The 19,498-nt window shown below is 39.6% G+C and overlaps 1 long non-coding RNA gene across 3 annotated transcripts in view; it reads right to left on the bottom strand.

Moving 5' to 3' along the window:
• Nucleotides 1–19,498, bottom strand: part of LOC109444323 (uncharacterized) — a 65,594-nt gene that overhangs the window by 30,207 nt on the left and 15,889 nt on the right. For all 3 annotated transcript variants that reach the window (XR_016020873.1, XR_012494690.2, XR_012494693.2), the window contains exons 2-3: nt 16,352–16,499; nt 11,433–11,514 (exon numbers count right to left, since the gene is read on the bottom strand). This is a non-coding gene — a long non-coding RNA (uncharacterized LOC109444323). The remainder of the gene's footprint in view (nt 1–11,432; nt 11,515–16,351; nt 16,500–19,498) is intronic.

Here is a 19,498-nt window from a genome sequence, read left to right as displayed (position 1 = left end):
TGCGCTGGTCTAGATCATAGGCAACAATACTAGTCTAGCAAGTGCCTTCTTCTCAGTTCACCCTCATTCATCTAGGACAGGGTCACATGGGTGCAGAACTAGTAGGTTATTTCTACCACTAGGCAGTATAGCTGCATTCACTGTTAACCCCAGTTTTGCCATATCAGATGAAGGAACAACCTGTTCCATCAGGCCTGTCCAATGAACTCAACAAGTCTGGAGGGTTTGGCTAGAAATAAATGAGAGATTTATTCAAGGGTCTTAGGGTTTGCAAACCGTAAACACAGCTAGGAAAAAACCCAAAAGTGTCCTGAAGAAGAAAGAAAAGTTAAGAGTTCTTATAGTAAAAAGTACATTCTTAAGAATAATCATTCCTGCATTCTTAGCCCTAGGATTGGTCCAGGATGGTCATCAGTCAGATGTCAGGTGGTCTGGTTGACGGGTGCCAAGTGGTCTGGAGGATGGGTGCCAGGAGGTCTGGGTATTTCCAATGATCTGGATAATGGATGTCAGGTGGTGTGGATACGTGAATCCTTCACAGAGTAATGAACGTATGGCGAAGCCATTGACCACTGCCCATGAGTCAGCTTATCTGGAGGTCTTATGTGTATCCAAGCATTGATACAAGACTGGAAAGTTCAAAAGCTTAAGTTCCCAGGCCATTAAAGCAAGAATAGGATCATTTCTTCATGCCTCAACTTACTTGATTTTAGTAATTTAGCAGCTTGACTATAGTGACTCCATTTTATTTCTTCACTCTATTCCTCAGGCCCTTAGGAATTCTGACTATATTTAAAATTTTTATGTTTCCTCCTTAGAAATCATCCGTTCTTTTGACACTTATAGTTGCAGCCCTGTTCCTGGGACCACTATATCAGGTAGGAAAAAGAAGTTGAGGTGACGTGGGAAAGAAAAAAAGTGTAGCCATATCACCATCTTCCCCTCCATCAGAAGAACTGCAGTTATACCAGCATCCTCCCCCAGCCCACCCCATTCTCCAAAGCCACCAAAAAAGCAGAAGATCTATGTAGTGGGGACACTACCTTGACACCCCTTTTGTTGAGTGTGAGCACACACTCATGAAGGCATGTAAGTCAGCACTTCATGCCTACATCTCCTCCCATTTTAGACAACTAATGTTTTAATTGCCCATTCCAATTCTCTATCAAACTATTACTCTGAGGAGGATAGCTCTCTGCCCATTGTTGGACATTATGGGCTATAAGTGCGTCCCTTGGTCTGGAAAAATGGACTCAGAAGTCCAAATTGGTATGCTCTCTTCAGTTCTGGTTCCTTTACAGTACTCTGGGCATTTGCATGTACCACTGGGTATCCAAAGTCCAGTCCAGAGTCAGTGCTCTGTTCTTGTCAGGACCTACCTATAGCCTTCCGGTACTACCAGCATCCGTCCCACTTGCCAGCTATGTTCAGGGCCTTCTCCCCAGGGAATCTTCCCTGTAGCCATCTACAGTCTCTGCTTCTCTTGCTGACAGATAGAACAGTTCTTATTGGCATTTTGTACCTCAGAGGATACAAAAGGAATAGGTCTAAATTCAGCCCGTATCTGTATTGTGGCAGCCCCCACAACATTCATTCATTTCATGGACCTACATGGCCACCTCAAGCGAGTACACCAGGATATCCAGTCACTGGCTCCAATGACCTTCTGATCCTGAAAAGAGGTTCCTCTCACAGGTTTTCTAACTGTGATTTCTTAGATTCTGTATTTGTCTATTTGGCACCCATTAATTACAGGACCAAACTAATGGCCAAAGTTGTTTACATCTCCCCTGAGATCCAGAGCCCATACTCTGAACCACCTCATCTCACTCTCACAAGCCAACTCAATATTTCCCCTGCCCTAAACCAACCCAGGGCAGGTACCAGACAACTAGGGACAGCCCCATCCCCAAAGCCCACCAGAACTATTCAAATGAGCCAGTCATAAGTTGTTTACCCTGCCCTGCCTTGCCTTTCCCATGGAAACTCCAATAAAGGCTCTGGCTTAGGCCTTCCCTCATTCCTTTCTGCCTCCTGACCAACTCTGGTACTTTTCCTTGTGAACCCATGTGGCATAACATGCCTTCTCTCGTCTCAGGAAATGTAAGAAGTAAAAATCTTCTTTCAATAGCATTAGTCTCTAAGTGTTATCACGCAGTCACCTTTATAAACTACAACCCAGGCACAAATAAGATGGGCATCAACATGTCCTGCTTAAATTAATGCACCACTCACATTCCCTTGGTGGTTTCCATAGGGCTGTGCTCCTTATGGCCATCCCTTTAATATGTCAGTTTTCCACTGCCTTTCTGCCTGAACGTATGGCGAGGCCATTGACCACTGCCCATGAGTCAGTAAATACTCAAACATAGGGCAAACAGCAGGCAATTCAGTCCACTGAGCTTATTTTGACTATTTTTCAGTCAGAATGGCCGTCTTCCAAACAGGATGCTGTCCATTCACCTTGGAACTTCTATCCATAAACCAAGAAGCTTTTTGTTGGTCAACAGAGAACTATTGCAATAGGTTCCAGCAGCTCTTCAGATGGTTCCAAAGCCAGTCTTAGGGCAACAGTACACCTGCTTGTGAGTATGCTGAATAATTCTTTGTATTCCCTCAGAACTCTATTAAAGAACTAGAAACCATGAGAGGAAACCAAATAGAAATCCTAGATATGAAAAATACCATAACCAACAAATAAAAACTCATGTGTGGAATTAATGGCAGATTAGACAAAGCTGAGGAGAGAATTAATGTACTAAAAAATAGAACTACAGAAATGTCCAGATTGCAAGGAGAGCCAAAAATAAATAAAAAGCAGAAGTGAAAGCAAGCAATACACTAAGAATGCCTAACACACGTGTAATTGGAGTCCCACATTTAAAGGAGAGAGAAACGAAGCAGAAACAATATTTAAAGAGATAACATTTCCAAAATTGATTAAAGTACCAAGTTACAGATGTAAGAATTCCTCCAAATTCCCAAAGAGGATGTAAGAAAGAAAACCACACCTACACAAATCATAAACTCAAACATAAAATAGTTTCCCTTCAAAAGAGCAACAAATAGAATGACATATAAAATCTCAACAAAACTGAGGAGTTCAAAACAAACAAACGAACAAAACAAAACAAAGAAACTAAGGAGTCCAAAATTTAATGTGATAATATCATCATAGTGCTGAATATTACACCCAGCAGAAACGGTCTTCACGACTTAGATGAAATAAAAACATTTTCCAACAAATAAAAATTAAGAGAATTTATCACTAGCAGATTTGATTCAAAGGAAACCCTAAAGGCTGTTCTTTAAGCAAATGGAAAAATATATCAGATAGAAGTACAGAGATGCAGGAAGAAATGAAGAGCATCAAAATTAGCAGATATATAAATATATCTAGTTGACTACTGATTGCTAAAAACCAATAAGAATACCTTTTGAGGTTTAAAATATGTATGGAACTAAAATTCATTTTTTAAAAATCGCATATAAGTTGAGGCAGATGATAAATGGAGTAAAGTGTTCTAAGTTCCTTACATAATCTACGAAGAAGGTAAAACTACCAAGTAATATTAGACTTTGATAAGTCACAGATTTATTTGTAATTATTGGGATAGCCCCTAATAGAATAACAAAAGAGTAAAGCTAATAGAAGGCAGAAATAGAATGATAATATATATCAGTCCTAACATAGATGAATAAAGCAATAAGTAGAATAAGACTCTTACGTACTTATTTGGTCACCTAATCTATAGCAAAGGTAACACTGCAGTACATTGAAAAAAGAAACATCTTTTACTACCTGCTGGGCTAACTGGATGTCCATATGGAAAAAAAAAAATTGTGTTCCCTATCTCATATCACTCATGAAAAATAATTCCAACAGACTGCAGATCTAAGTATAAATGGAAAACAAAAGAGCTTTTAGAGGAAAACATAAGAGAACATCATCACAATCTGGTAGTATGCAAAGATTTTAAAAACAGGACCAAAATAATGAGTTAACTAGTGAAAAATGATAAATTAGAAAAATGATTAAAAAAATAAGAAGAATAAAAGTGTTTGCTAGTTGAAAGAGTAAAATGGCAAATCACAGTGTGTAAGATATTTTTAATCACAGAGGATGTATTCATGTTGCCACAATATATTTAAAATCCCTTCAAATCAATAACAAAATGACAGAAAATGAACAAGCACTTCACAATATATCATACCCCAGTGGACAATAAATACAGAAGAGGAACTCAACTTCATTAATCATGAAAGAAATGCAAATTAAAATCATAAGATATTCCACACTACTTCAGGAATTGACTTAAAAAAATGAAGAAAAAAAAATCAGATACTACCAAGTGTTGCAAAGATGTAGAGAAAACAGAACCCTCCATAACTGCTGGTAAGAGTATAAATTGACCTATGGGAAAATTGCTTACCAGTATCTAGCAAAGCTGAAAAATAGGGATATTTAATGGACTTAGCGATTTTTAGGTATGTATCCAACAGAAATGTTTAATGTTCACCTAAAAGACATAGAATGTTCATAGAAGCACTATTCATAGTAATCCCAAATTGGAAACTAATCAAATGCCCATCAACAATAGTATGGATAAATAAAACATGGTATAGTCATACAAAGACTTTCTATACAATTAACAAACATGCAACAACATTGTTGTGGACTAAATTGTGTCCCCTCAAATTCATACATTGAAACCCTAACTCCTAATGGGACTGTATTTGGAGATAGGACTTTTTAAAAAAAATGAATTATAGTTGACCTGCAATATTATATTAGTTTTAGGTGTACACCATGATTCAATATTTGAATACATTATGAAATGTTCACCATAAGTCTTGTTACCATCTGTCACCATATAAATATTGACTCTAGTCCCTATGCTGTACATCTCATGAGATAGAGCTTTTAAAGAAATAATTAAGGTTAAATAAAGTCATAAGGGTGGGGCCCTAATCCAATAGCACTAGCGTCCTTATGAGAAGAGGAAGAAACATCAGGGATGCACAAGGACAGAGGAAAGGCTGTGTGAGGACACAGCAAGAAAGCAACTCCCTGCAAATTGAAGAGACAGAGGCCTCAGGAGAAATCAAACCTGCCAAACCTTGATCTTGAACTTCCAGCCTCCAGAACTGAGAGACAATAAATTTCTGTTGTTTAAGCCACCTAGTCTGTACTATTTTGTTATGGCAGCCTGAGCAAACAAATACAATATGGATATACCACATTTTGTTTCTCCATTTGTCAGCTGGTAGCATTTGGTCGTTTCCACTTTTTGGCTATTATGAATAATACTACTATGAACATTCATGCACAAGTTTTTGTGTGAACATATGTTCCCATTTCTTTTAGGTATATTTAGAAGTGGAATGCTGGGTCATATTAACTCTATGTTTCAACAATTAAATTTTCAAAAGCATAAAGGAATCTATAAAGAAAAGAGCAGGAATTAATGCAACAAAAACAAACTTACAATAAAAAGGATGATCAAAGTTAAAAGACTGGTTTGTGAAAACAATAAAATGGAAGAATTGGTAAAGAAAAGAGTAAAAGCATGAATTACCAATATTAGAAATGAAAAAAAGACATCATTACAGATCCTACAGACATAAAGATAACAAGATTATGAACAATCTGATCTCTTCAAATAAAATAAAAATGTGAGTTGGGAAAGTTCCTAGAAAACTGCAACTTACAAAACCAACAAAGAAGGAATAGAAAATTGGAAGAGTACAATATCTGTTAAAGAAATTGAATTTATAATTTAAATCTTCCAACAAAGAAAACTCCAGTCCCAGATGGCTTCATTGGCAAATTCTAATAAATATTAAAAAAAAAAAAAAATACCATGATTATACATACTTTCCAGAAGACAGAAAAAACATACCCAAACTCAAATTACGAGACCAACATAACCTTGTTACTGAAACCTAACAAGGATAAAAAGTGAAAAGTATAAGTCAATCTCACTAATGAACACAGATGCAAAAAATCCTCAACAAAATAACAGCAAAGTGAATTCAAGAATGTGCACAAAAGATAATATGTCCTGAAAGTTTGTGTTATTTCAAGAATGTAAGATTGATATAAATTTTAAAAATGATTAAAACTTACCACATGAACAGGATAAAGAATTATATAACAGATTTTCAATAGAAAAAGTAATAAAATTCAACATCCATTGATGGTCATCCATCATCACCTAGATTTACGCACATTCCTTAATCTAATCCAATTTCCCATCCTTCCTACTTCCCGCATTCTTCAACCAGTAACCCTGGAACTCATGCTAAACCCTCAGCAAAATGCCCTAAATCCTCAACCTCTTCTCCAACATTCATTTGCCCTTCCTCTTGCTTTCAGCAAAATTTGGTTCTGCTTGAGGACATTGATTTTCTTGCAGCCCTCTCATGTAGTGGCTGGTTTTTCTCCTGTATCCTATATACCTCATGCCTGCAGGTGGGGTAGCAGTCCTCCTTGCTCTTCTTTGCCTTTTCTAGACTAATTATTATTTCTTTCCTCTACAAAACCCCTGATTCCCTTGAAGTTTGTGTCCTTAGACTGGTCCGTGTCTAGTCTTTCAACTTCATCTTTAGCCATTTTCCTTTTGCTCCCTGACCTCTTCCCACACTGGCTTCTGATAGCATTTAGAACACACCAAAACCCCCTTTACCTCCAGGCGTTTGTTGGTTCTTGCTGCTAGAGTATTGCATACAATTCCTCACATGGCTGGTTCCTCATCCTACAGTTCTCTGTTTCAAAGTCATCTTCTTCGACTTTGAAGGCCCCTCCCAGACAAATCTGACTAAGGCTGCAATCTCTTACTATGCCTCCTGTATCCATCATGGCAGCCTGTGTTTCCTTTGTAGCTTGTGTCACAAGCTGTCATCTGACATTTACTTGTTGACTTTGCTTCCAGTCTCTCTTACTAGATTATATTCTCCCCATCAGTTTTATTTGCCTCTTTATTCCTCCAGTGCTTAGGGCTGTGCTTGGTATAGATACGCTCTTTCAGTGTTGTTCAATGAATGGATTTTAACATACAGCCTGCGATGGTGTGCCCAGCTGGAAGCCATCACTGGGCCCCCTGAATTCTCTGTTCTTCATCTCCACTTTATTAGGATCCATCTTGCTTTGTGTTTTGTATTAGAATTATGTGTAAAGAAAGGCCGAGTAGTATGGTGGTTAGAACCACACCTCTGTACAAATTCCAGCCCTACTACTGCCAGGCTCCAGAACAGATCCTGGAACAGAGAAAACAGTATTACTGTACTTTGTGTTATCCCCCTAATGGGGATAAACCAAAGTTCCTCGAGGGTAAGATTACATATATGATTTAATCTTTGATAATTTGCACAATGCCTAGCTCAGGACACACAGTGGGTGTTCAAAAGATAATAAATAATAAGAGCTAAATTTTATGGGTTTATATGTGGCAAGTTCTAAACTGTTCTAAACATTTTACATGTATCAGCTCATTTAATTCTCACAATAAGTACCATAATTATTCCCATTTCACAGATGAAAAACCAAGTCATCAAGAATTAAAGACTTTGCCCAGGTGCCCAGGTTCACACAGTAAGTGGGATATCTGACATTTAAGCACTAAAGGATCAGGCAGCCAAGCCTTAACTACAAGAGACTGTCAAGTGTAGACCAATTAGTTGGGGCAGGTTTACGAGGTCAGAATCAGAGACAACAATCTATATGTTCAACAACTGGGACTGGTTAGGTAAACTGTGATAGAATCTTATGTCACCATGAAAATGATATATGTCTATATTTACAATACTGAAAGCCATTCATAATTGAAAAAAAGCAAGCTAGAAAACAGCATAATAACCTGCACACAAATGTTTACAGCAGCCTTACTAATAACTGCCAAAAACCGGAGGCAACCAAAATGTCCTTCCAAAGGTGAATGGATAAACAAACTGTGGTACATTCATACAATGGAATATTATTCAGTGATAAAAAGAAATGAGCTATTAATCCATGAAAAGACATGGAGAAACTTTAAAAGGCATATTGTTCAGTGAAAGAAGCCAGTCTGAAAAGGCTACTTACTATGTAACTTCAACTATACGACATTCTGGGAAAGGCAAAACTGGAGAGATAGTACGAAGACCAGTGGTTGCACAGATCAGAGAAGGAGGGACCAATAAGAAAGTGGGATTTTTAGGGCAGTGAAACTATTGTGTATGACACTGTAATGGTGACTACATGATGCCATGCATTCATCACAATTGAACTCTATAGCACAAAGAGTGAAGCTTAATTTATGGGCTTTATTTAATAATGTACTAATATTGGTTCATCAATGCTAACAAAGTCACCACACTACTGCAAGATGCTAATTACAGGGAAAACTGAGGGGGGCATGCAGTATAAGGGAACTGCACTATCTCAATTTTCTGTAAACCTAAAACCGCTCTAAAAACCAAAGTCTATTAAGTTAAAAACAAACAGTATAGTAGTAGCATGATCCTTTCCTTGCATGTCAATATACCTGAGTGTTTTTGTGCATTGAAAAGTCTGGAAGGACATAACCAAAATTAATAGCAGTTGTCTGAGTGGTGGGATTCATGAGATCTTTCTCCTAATTCTATCTACCCTTATTTTCTTAATAAAAGCATGCATTAATTTCATATAGAGGAGTGAAGTGTGGCAGCCGCAGGGGACCAGCCCAACGCCCCAGAGGCCAGCGAAGCGTTGGCGCCGCAGAGAATGCAGCTTTCTGAGTCCGCTGGGCAAATACCGTCCTCGGCATCTGCTCCACCCACCGTGTCCCTCGGCCTTTTCAGTTTTGTGTCCCGGAGGTTAGGAAAGAGAGAATTCCTCCGGTGCAATTGCGTCTGCACCCGCGGCGGGCGCAGAGCCACGAGGGGGCACCGAGCTCGCCCCCGGCGCTGACGCCCTGTGCTGCTCCGGGGGCGTGGCCGCCGCGCCCGCCTGGCCGTCAGTGGGCTGGAATGTTCCCGCGGCGAGTGTACTTTGTTCTGAGGATGGGGGAGGGTGGAGCGGGGGCAGGGCTCCAGGGCCCCTGGGTCTTGGAGGGCAGCCAGCTTTCCATTCCCAGGGAGCCTGGGGGTTGGGGGGAGGGGCCGAGGAAGAGTTGTCTAGTTCCCAGGCTAGGCAGGTGACAGGCGTCCACGGAACCCCTGGATTCCAGTGCCAGCCCTGCCACCTACAAGCTGCATGTCCCTAGGGTCTGGTCTCTTAAATTCTCTGGGCCTCAATTTCCTCATCTACAAGATGGGGATAACAATGATAATGGCACATAGTTATTGCCAGGCACTGTTCCAAATTTCTCTACAAGTGCTCTTTCCTCCTAACAACCCTTTGAAGTATTAGGTGCTGTTGATATAATAACATAATTGTCTTATTAGTTGACAAATACTCCCTAACTGCCCAGGCCCTTTGGACAGCACGGATGCTCTGGCTGTAGAAAGCTGGGCCCAGCCTCCTTCTAGGTAGTGACATGTGCACTACTATTATTTTTTCACTTTATAGATGAGGAAAGAGAGCTCAGGGAGGTTAAGTAACTTGCCCAAGGGCACACAGCTCCTAAGTGGCCATTCTGGATGCAAACCCAGGTGGCCAGACTGAGAGCTTCTACGCTTAACCACTCTACTGCCACCCTTAAAGTCTGTTTATTCAGATGTATTGCAATCCATGTAACAATTCTGAGAACTATTACTACTAATAATTATTAGTACTAAATAATGCTATCACCAATTGAGGGCTGAGATTCTTGTTAACACCCTGTGAGATAGCTGCTACTATTATTATTCCCATTTTAGGAATGAAAGATCAAGGCACTGGAAGGTCACTCAGTTCTAGGGGATGAAATACATTCACCCTGAAGCCAGAGGCCCACAAGGGTTTACTGTTGCCTCCTTTTGCAGTATTTTATAGGGAAGCCAACTCCTCCAGAATCTGAATATAGAGGCTAGCCTGGAAGGATGGGCCTGCCTTCTCCAAACGTTGTTAGAGCCAACTGTGCCAGGTAATCTGAGGAGCTTGGGAGGTGTGTAATGAGTCTCCGATCACATCTAACACCAATTGGGAGCTTTTCTCTTCTTGGGTCTGCGGCTTCCAGGAGCTCAGCTGCCTAGAGCCGTGGAAGGATCTTCACCCAGAATGGCAGATCAGTTGCCCTAAGCTGTGGTTGATAGAGAGCTTTGCAGCGGAATCTCCCTGTCCCGTTATCATTGTTCCCTTCCCTTTACCACCCCGCCATCACACTGACTGGAAAGTCATGATTGGACTCCATCATCACCACCCCTCCCTTGGGTTAAGAGGCTGTCTTCTTTTAAAAATGCAAATGTTGCTGTTGCTTCTTTGTAACCTATCCCCCAGGTACCCTCAACCTACCAACTTCTGGGAAAGAAAAAACACCCTTAGTCTTTGTAGTAGGCATTAAATGTTTGTTGAAGATGGTTCGGCAAATAGTCACATATTGCTATTGTTGTCATGTGAGCTCACAGTAGGCTCTGAGTAACTGCTTCGCATGCACGTTCCTTCTCCCTGGAATGCTCTTCCTCCGGCTACCTACATGGTTCCCTCCCTCACCTCCTTCAGCTTTTACTCAAGTCACCTTCTTTGTGGGGCCTTCCCTGACCACCAAATTTAATTACACCCTCCAATAGTCCTGATTCCTTTTCCCTGTTTTATTCTTTTCCTAGCACTTATCACTGTCCTGTACACTTTATTATTATTTTTTATTTAGTTTATTGTCTATGTTGCCCCACTAGATGGTAAGTGCCATGAGGGTAGGGATTTCTCTCTGTTTAGTTCATGGCTGTATCCCCCAGTGCCTGGAACAAGGAGGAAAGAAAGAGGAGAGAGGAAAAGCTTCCAGGCCATTCCAACCCATCGTGACTATTGCTGCCCCTTGGAAGAATACATATTTCTTATTCCTGCTGTGTACTCAACATTTGGCATAACATATCCCCTTGGTGACATCTCTTATAGTATCGTCCCATTCTGCTGTTTGACTTTGCAATTGTGTATCTCATCTACTTGAGCACACAGTAAATTTCCTGCTTCAGGACCAGGAAAAGGGATCTGATTCTTTGTAACCCGCCATCCCACCCTCACCCCGCAGTACCAAGACAAGGCTGAATTTCTACAGGTTCCAGGGCTCTTTAGATTTCAAAAAGAAAAATTTCCCCCTCCCTCCCTTCTTTCCCCCACCTTGTCCTCTTCTCCCCCAGCCCCAGTTTATCTCCATTAAGATTAGCCTTAACTGCTTTAGTTTGTTAGAAGTTTCATATTTAATGATTTTAGGTATAACTTCACTGCACTTTTGATGAGTAACATTTAATATTTGTTAATGGGGGTCAATAAGTGAACCTAATTTCTTAACACGACGCCTTTATTTTCTCTTTAAATAAAACAGAATATTCCATACCTTAACTATGTTCTTGCCATGGAGACAGCTTTGATTTTCTCCTTATTGTCAAGAGGAATTTTTACAAATTTCTTCAAGTGGCCTAAGTGAGAAAAAGAGGGAGAGAAAGAGTCACATTCCTGGGAGGTCCTTTGGTAGTCACCCCCCCTCACCCTAGACATTGAGAAGAAGGGGAATACACAGCTAGGGCCGGCCCTTAGTTTTACAGCATCACAAATGATTACAGCAAACACCAAATTTGTCCTTTCTCTCTCTCCCTGCATTCCTCCAGGGTGGGCTGTAATGGGAGCTTGTGTCATAACCAACTTAAGTGGGAAGGACTGCTTGCAAAACACTATCTAGTGAATATATTATTTTTATTATCAAGGGAAATCTACAATTGTGCACAAATAAGCATTAGTTATGATCTGAATATGAAATTTCATCATTATATTGCACATGTGATAATCTTGGTACCTGGCATCTGTTAAAATTATGGTAAAAGGTACCATTCTGGTTAAGTCTAAGAAAACTACATCAGAATAAGTCTTGCACAGCTCTACAACAGTAACGGCAGGGTCCTCGTGAGCACAGAGTGTGTGGCACAGAGGGATGACTGGAAGAAAGTATGGGTGGATGACAGATGGATTGATCTATGGATAAGTGGGTAAATGAATAAAAGTGTGAATGGTTAGAGAGCTGCACAAATGGACTGACGGTAGATGGTTGGATTTGCTGGGCTCTGAAGGTCGTTGGCCCTACCACAGCACTGATCATATGACTTCACAGATGTTTGATTACCCAGTGGTCTCCCCCACCGGATTTTGAGCTCCTTAAAGTTAGTTTATTTATTTATTTACTTACGTACATATGTAGGTACATATGTTCGTACGCATGTATGTATGTATCCTTGGCCACTAGCACAGTGTCTGGCGCATTGATGGAAGTTGGGTTAGGATGTAGATTTGGCTGCTGTAACATGCAGCATCCCACCTGTACCACAAAGTCTACCGTGCAGCCAGCAGGAAGGGAAAAAAGAGGGAGGGGAAGGCACACATGTCCTCTTCAAAGGCAAGACCTGGAAGGTGCACATATCAGCTCTCAACTCATGGGCCACAGCTTCGTCCTATGGCCACATCTTCCTGAAAGGATGCTTGGAAATTTAATCTTATTCTGGGTGGACTTGTGTCCATCTAAAAATCAGTGGATCTAAAAACGGCAGAAATGGATATTGAAGGCAATTAATCTCTACCACCTAAATAAGCAACCCATTTTTATTTGTTGTATCAATATAAACAAATGAATCTGATACTGCAAGTCTGTATTCTAAGAAGGAAAAGCATGTTGAATCATTTAGTTAAGAGAAAAAAGCAAAGTAGGATTGATGGATATAGTATGCAATTATTTGCTGCCCTTCTTTATTAAGAGACATTTCGTTGACAGTGACAGTGGGCCCAGATAATATGTGCCACTTCCCAGGCTCCCTCCAAGTGGCCTTCTGATGCCACTGAGGCCAATGAGATATACATGGATGGCAGCTGGAGGCCTCTGAGAATGTTTTTGCTTTGATACAGGCATGACTTTCCCTCTATCTTCCTACTTTTTCTTGATTTCTGAAATACAGATGTGAGAGTGAAGGTGGAGCAGTCAACTTGTGACCATGAGACAATGAACCACAAAGCAAAAGCCACACATTCAGTTGGACGCAGCAGAGAGCTGGAAAGTAGCTGGGACATTGATGATGTCATGACAATGCTGCCATCCTTGATTGCCTGCCTCCGGTCTACTTGTCAATGAGAAACAGAAGCTTCTCCTGGTTAAGCCAGGGTATGGCCTCTCTGTTTTATGCAGCCTAACTGATATATGTGTATCTTGAAAAGTCACTGACTATGTAGAATATCTCTGGCAGGGTACACAAGAAACTACAGCCATAGGTGCCTCTCCTAGGCGAAGTCATGAGTGATTGGAGGACAGGGGTGGACAAAAGACTTATTTTTCATTTATAGTCTTGCATTTTTTAACCTTAAATTGTTGGCATTTATATATTTGACAAAAAGCATCGAAATAGCCTCTTACAATGAGGAAAGTCAAAAGAGACTATGTCATGCATCAGTTTGATGGCTCAAGAAAGACAATGTCCAGCCTTTGTACTATTGTTATGTCGTCATCAGAGGCAGAGTTGTCCCAAGAAATTCACAAGTGGTGGGTCAAGAACAGAATTTTGAAAATTACTTACACATGAAAAATAAATTAGCAGATGTATGCTATACGTCAATAAAAGTGGGGGCTGAAGAGTTTTTTTTAACTTATTTAAATCAGAGAAACAATTGTCTCAGAGTTTTAATTGTGTAACTAATGTTTTATCTTGTAAGCTAGGTGGAATGTATACTGCTCTTTGTCTTATCATTTACTGTACTATCTTAACTGCCTGGAATATTTCCTAATTTGAAATTAATTAACTGAAAACTCAGAGTGCATTCATTCAAATATAATAAAGCTCTCTCACTCCCTTGAATTACAGTGCACTTTCTTGAGCAGCCTAGACATGGCTGGTATAGTGAGCTATGCACAATTGCACGTGACTCACAATGTATCTCAGCCTCAGCTAGTGGCGATCACCCCGACAGCGGCACCACAAATAGTTGTGGGAATTAGGAATGATTTTGATGCCTGTGAGTTGTGATTCTTATACTCATTTTGATTTTCTTCTTATTTTACCCACAGAAAAATTCTTAACAGGGAAGGAGGCAGGGGAGTGGAATCAAACACAAAGAGCACATGCACATCTAGAAGGCACAGGAAGTACGTGACCCCAGGATCGTTTCCATTAGGAACCACATGGCAGTGACAATTACCAAACCTGAAAACAAACTGATGGTGCAAGTGCTTTTGTCATAATGATAGTCACATCAGTATGTATGTTTGAATTCTGTTAGAATTTTAAATAGGTAAATAAGATTAACTCACATTTATTCTGCAACAGTACGTACGTGTTTCTTTCCTACTATTATCTATGGTGTGAAGATGTGGAAAAAAATAAAATTTATTAAAAGAAAAGTTTTAACTTAACTAAATCTTCACATTAATGTGGCACATATATGCAATGGAATATTACTTGGCCATAAAAAAGAATGTAGTCTTAACCATTTGCGACAACATGGATGGACCTAGAGAACATTACGCTAAATGAAATAAATCAGACAGAGAGAGACAAATACCATATGATCTCACTTATATGTGGAATCTGAAAAACAAAATAAACAAACAAAACAGAAACAAACTCATAGATACAAAGAACAAATTGATGGTTGCCAGGTGGGAGGGAGGTCAGGGGGGTGAAAAAGGTGAAGTGATTAAGAAGCACAAATTGGTAGTTACAAAATAGTAATGGGGATGTAAAGTATAGCTTAGGGAATATAGTCAATAATATTGTAATAACTATATATGGTATCCAGTGGGCACTAGACTTCCGGGGGACCACTTCGTAAGTTACATAAATGTCTAACCACTATGCTGTACACCTGAAACTAATATAATATTGAATGTCAATTGCACTTGAAAAATTAAAAAATTAAAAAATAAAGCCTCATTAAAACAAATTAAGTTGGTTATATTTATGTACCTCCCTTATAAAATGACAATGTTTTAAAAAGTCCTTTAAAGGGCTGATTTTACCACTCACATGTTTACAAATTGCTTTTGTAGATATCATGCCAATAAAAGTATGAGTGGCTATTTTACTTCTCTACGAAATGTTTAATATTCCTCAAAGACAGGTTATGTACATGAGAATGTGATGTCAGTGGGGTAAAAAAGGCTGAGAAACAAAAGAAAAATCATCACATTATCAATAAGTACTGATAAAACTAATAAGATCAGCTGCAATTTAAAAGGATCACGAAGAAGGTCAGAGTTGGACTCCTGAGTAACAGTATGTGTGATAAATTATATACTTATTTTGTACCAAGACCAAAATCCTTACCATACTACCTCTAAGCCAATAAAAGGGGAAAAATTGTATCATCTCATTTGGAGGTGACTTGCTAAGGTACAGATACAAATAAATGTATTTCTTAGAAGAACACTGATATTTTGTTATGCCTTGAATAGGCTTGATAACAAAGATGCAGGATCATTTTGAAATTAAAAAAAATATTTTTAAACACTTAAAATAAACCTGGTAGAATTAAAAATATAGGATATCTATCCTCCAAATCACAGCAAGACAAAAGCAAACCAAATGCAATCTGCACAACCAAAGACAGGAAAAAAGTAATCAGAATCATAAACAAGCATGAATCATAAGCAAGATTACCAAAACCCAAACACATAATTTAAATGATACATGTAAATGAGTTAAATCCCCTATTAGAAGAGGAAGACTCACAGCTTGGGTTAAAAAAAAAAAATCATTTGCGTCTTATAAGAGACACACTCAAAACAAAACGATGCAAAAAGGAGTTATGAATGTCACCGTGGTACTTACTTTTCAGTTTTGGGGGTGGTGGTGGTGGTAAGTAACTTCTAGAATGTCAGGATATAATGAGTAAGTATGGACCTGCCTGTATCAGCCAACTTAATAATCCTCACTCCTCCACAACTGCCCTCCTCTCCTTCTGTGCCCAGGAATCCAGTGTGTGCGTTTTGTGCGCATGTGCTGGTAGAGGGGTGGGTGTGAGGGGGCTGCTCACGTTCACCTTTTGCACCATAACCAGAACTTGGCACTGGAAGCCACAAACGCCAGTGTGGACGGTTCCAGAATAGATTGGTGGGCCTCAGGACACCACACCACACCAAGAAGGATCATAGCCAGTAAGAGTGAAGACCATGGAAGGACTGGGTGGGAAGGGTTGTTTTTCAGGGAGGAACAATTCTTGATCTCACTCAGCCCCATTTTATCCCCGCTTTGGCAGTTCCCACAGGTGTTGATGCAGGCTCACCTTCCAGGAAGGATGCTCTGCTCCTCAAAGTCACGCAGGAACCCAGACACGAAGGAACCCAGACAAGCAGCTCTGCTATTTTCAATACGTGACTTTTAAGGCTGCTCCAGTTGGGACCATTTCTGATGAGCAGGAAGGCGAGGAGGATCTTTAAGAATATAAAAATTGCACAGTCACTTCTACTCACATCCCATTGGTGAGAACTTAGTCACATGTAGCAAGTAGCAAGGGGGTGGCAGGGGGAATTGGGGTGGGGGGGAGGGTTGTACTGAGAAATGCAGTTTTTAGCTGAGTTGCCTGGGGCCCAGGAAGAAGGAGAGAGGAGTTTAGCAGCAACCATCAACATCACAAAATTACCATCAAGGGTCTGTGCAAGGTTCCTCACTTATTTCCATTTATTCATTCACTCACTCTCTTTTATAGCCATCTTACATATCTTGGCAGTCACTCTACTGTGTTTAAAGTACACACTTTTGTTTATATTTTTGAAAAATATGTAGTTTTGGTTTTTGTGGGCATGTACTTTTTTCTTGAGTCAATTTTATTGAAGTAAAATTTACATTCAGTAACAGTCAACTGATCTTTGAAAAAAGGAGCAAAGGCAATTCACAAGGATAGTCTTTTCAGTAAATGGTCCTGGAACAACAGGATGTCCACAGCAGAAAAAAAAAAAAATCTAGACATAGACTTTCCACCTTTCACAAAAATGAACTCAAAATTTGTTTTAGATCTACATGTAAAACTTTTAGAAGAAAAGAGAAAATCGAGGTAACTTTGGGTTTAGCAATGATTTTTTTTTTATATACACCAAAGGCATGATTCATGAAATAAGTAATTGGTTGGATTTTATTAAAATTAAAAACTTCTGCTCTGCAAAAAACACTATTAAGAGAATGAAAAAGTCACAGACTGAGAGAAGATATTTACAAAACACATATCTGATAAAGGACTTGCATCGAAAATACACAAAGAACTCTTAAAACTCAATAGTAAAATAAAAACCCAAACAAGCCAATTTAAAAATGGGCAAAACATCTATTCAGACACCTCACCACAAAGATAAACAGATAGCAAATAACATATAAAAAGATGCTCAATATCATTTGTCACTGCAAATTAAAGCAATGAGATATATTCATAAGTGTAGATTTATTTAACTTTATACAAAATTGCCAAACTGTATGCCAAAGTGATGAGCCGCTTGGTACTGCATTCCCACCAGCCATACATGAGTTCCGGTTGCTTTGCATCCTTAATGGTAGTTCTCAGATTTTTTAATTGGAGACATTTGTGACGTAGTAGTATCTCACTGAGGTTTTAATTTGCAATTCCTAATGATTAAGCATATGGAGAATCTTCTCATGTGCCTGTCTGCTTTCCATATAGTTTATTTGGTAACGTATTTAAATCTTGCGTTCGTTTTTAAAGTGGACCGTTTGTTTTATTATTGAGCTGTGGGGTTTCTTCAGATATTTTGGAGATAAGTCAGTATCAGTCAGGGTCCAATCAGGAGAATTTTTAACAGGAGATTGGAATGATGGCGATTTGACAGGTAAGAGTTAAAGAAGGACAACTGTGATGAATCCAGGAATAGCAGACAGGGACAGCCACTACCGGCAGGGCTGGGATGGAGGGTCTGAAGAGGAGCTCCAGACCTGTGGGGGAGAGCACAGCACGGCTCACTGATGGTTGAGACAATGAGGTGGCTCCTGAGAGCATACTGGAAACCAGCACTTTGTGGGGATGTTGTCCAGAGACAGGTGCTGTACCATGGAACTCACTGCACAGTCATTTGAGGGGTGCTGGGAGAAGCGATTCAGTCATGGCACTTTGACAAGGTGCCGAGGGAAGCTTCTAGCAGCTGGACACACTGCTGGCTGCCCTGTGCTACCAGAACTGGGAGCTGGTGGAGCTGCCCTCTGCAGGAGCCAGGCAACGGAGAAAGCTGCATCCTGCAAGAGGCAGCGCAGAGGCCACACTCCGCAGAACACAGGAAGCTGGAAGAGAAAACTCCTTCCTCCTTCGGTGTCTCTCCGGCACCCTCTACTGGCGTAACAGCATACCAAATGCCACAGGTAAAATATTTACCCAATCCACCTTAATTATCACAGAGCAGGCAAAGATGGGTGAATTTGGAGCCGAGAAACAAATGGATGACCGGCACAAAATTCTTTATCATATGTGTGCTTTGTAAATATTTCCCACAAGCTGTGGCTTGCCTTTTCATTTTCTTAATAGTGTCTTTTGAAAAACAGATGTTTTTAATTTTATGTTCAACATATCCATTTTTTTCTTTTGCCAATCATGCTTTTTTTAATCCTAAAAAGTCTTTGCCTGATCCCAATTCAAAGATTTTCTCCTATTTTTTCTAGATATTCAATTGTTTTAGGTCCTAGATTTAGGCTTACAGTCCATTTCAAGCGGTGTGTATATTATATGCATTCTTTAAATTTTACTTAAAAATTTTTAAAGACTTTCTTTGAGCAGTTTTAGGTTTACAGAAAAATTAAGAGGAAGGTACACAGATTTCCCATCTACCTCCTGCCTCCCTTACATGCATAGCTTCCCCCATTTACAATATCCCCCACCAGAAGGTACATTTGTTACAAATGACTGAACCAGTATTGACATATCATAACCACCCAAAGCCTAGAGTTTCCATTAGGGCTCACCCTAGGTGTTGTACATTCTGTGGGTTTGGACAAATGTAAAATGACATGTATCTATCATTATGGCATCATACAAAGTATTCTCACCGTCCTAAAAATCCTGTTCTCTGCCTATTCATCCCTCCCCCTACCCCATATGCATTTTTAAATTGATTTTAAAATATTTGCAATAAATCACAAAAGTAGGTGCATGTATTTTAATTTATATAAATGGTATTGAGTTATTTATCTCATTCTGCTTCTTTTGTCACTCAGCACTGTTTTTTAAGGTCCATTCACGTTGCTACACATGTACCTAATCTCTTGTTTCTCTAACTGCTGCCGTCACTTAATGTCCTTGATAGGTTCTGAAACTTTAAGCAAAACAAGGTATACATAGTGAAAGCAGTTTTACCATAGGCTAATCGATATAAACAAGAGTTAGTTTCCTCCAGCATTTCATCAACATTATAATGAAACGACACTGAACAACATTATT

This window comes from Rhinolophus sinicus, chromosome 3, assembly GCF_057876585.1.
Source record: "Rhinolophus sinicus isolate RSI-liver-muscle chromosome 3, RSI-T2T, whole genome shotgun sequence".
In the NCBI taxonomy this organism is placed as follows: Eukaryota; Metazoa; Chordata; class Mammalia; order Chiroptera; family Rhinolophidae; genus Rhinolophus; species Rhinolophus sinicus.
The sequence above is the reverse complement of the archived record's forward strand: the minus strand, read 5'-3'. Positions and strand labels throughout refer to the sequence as shown.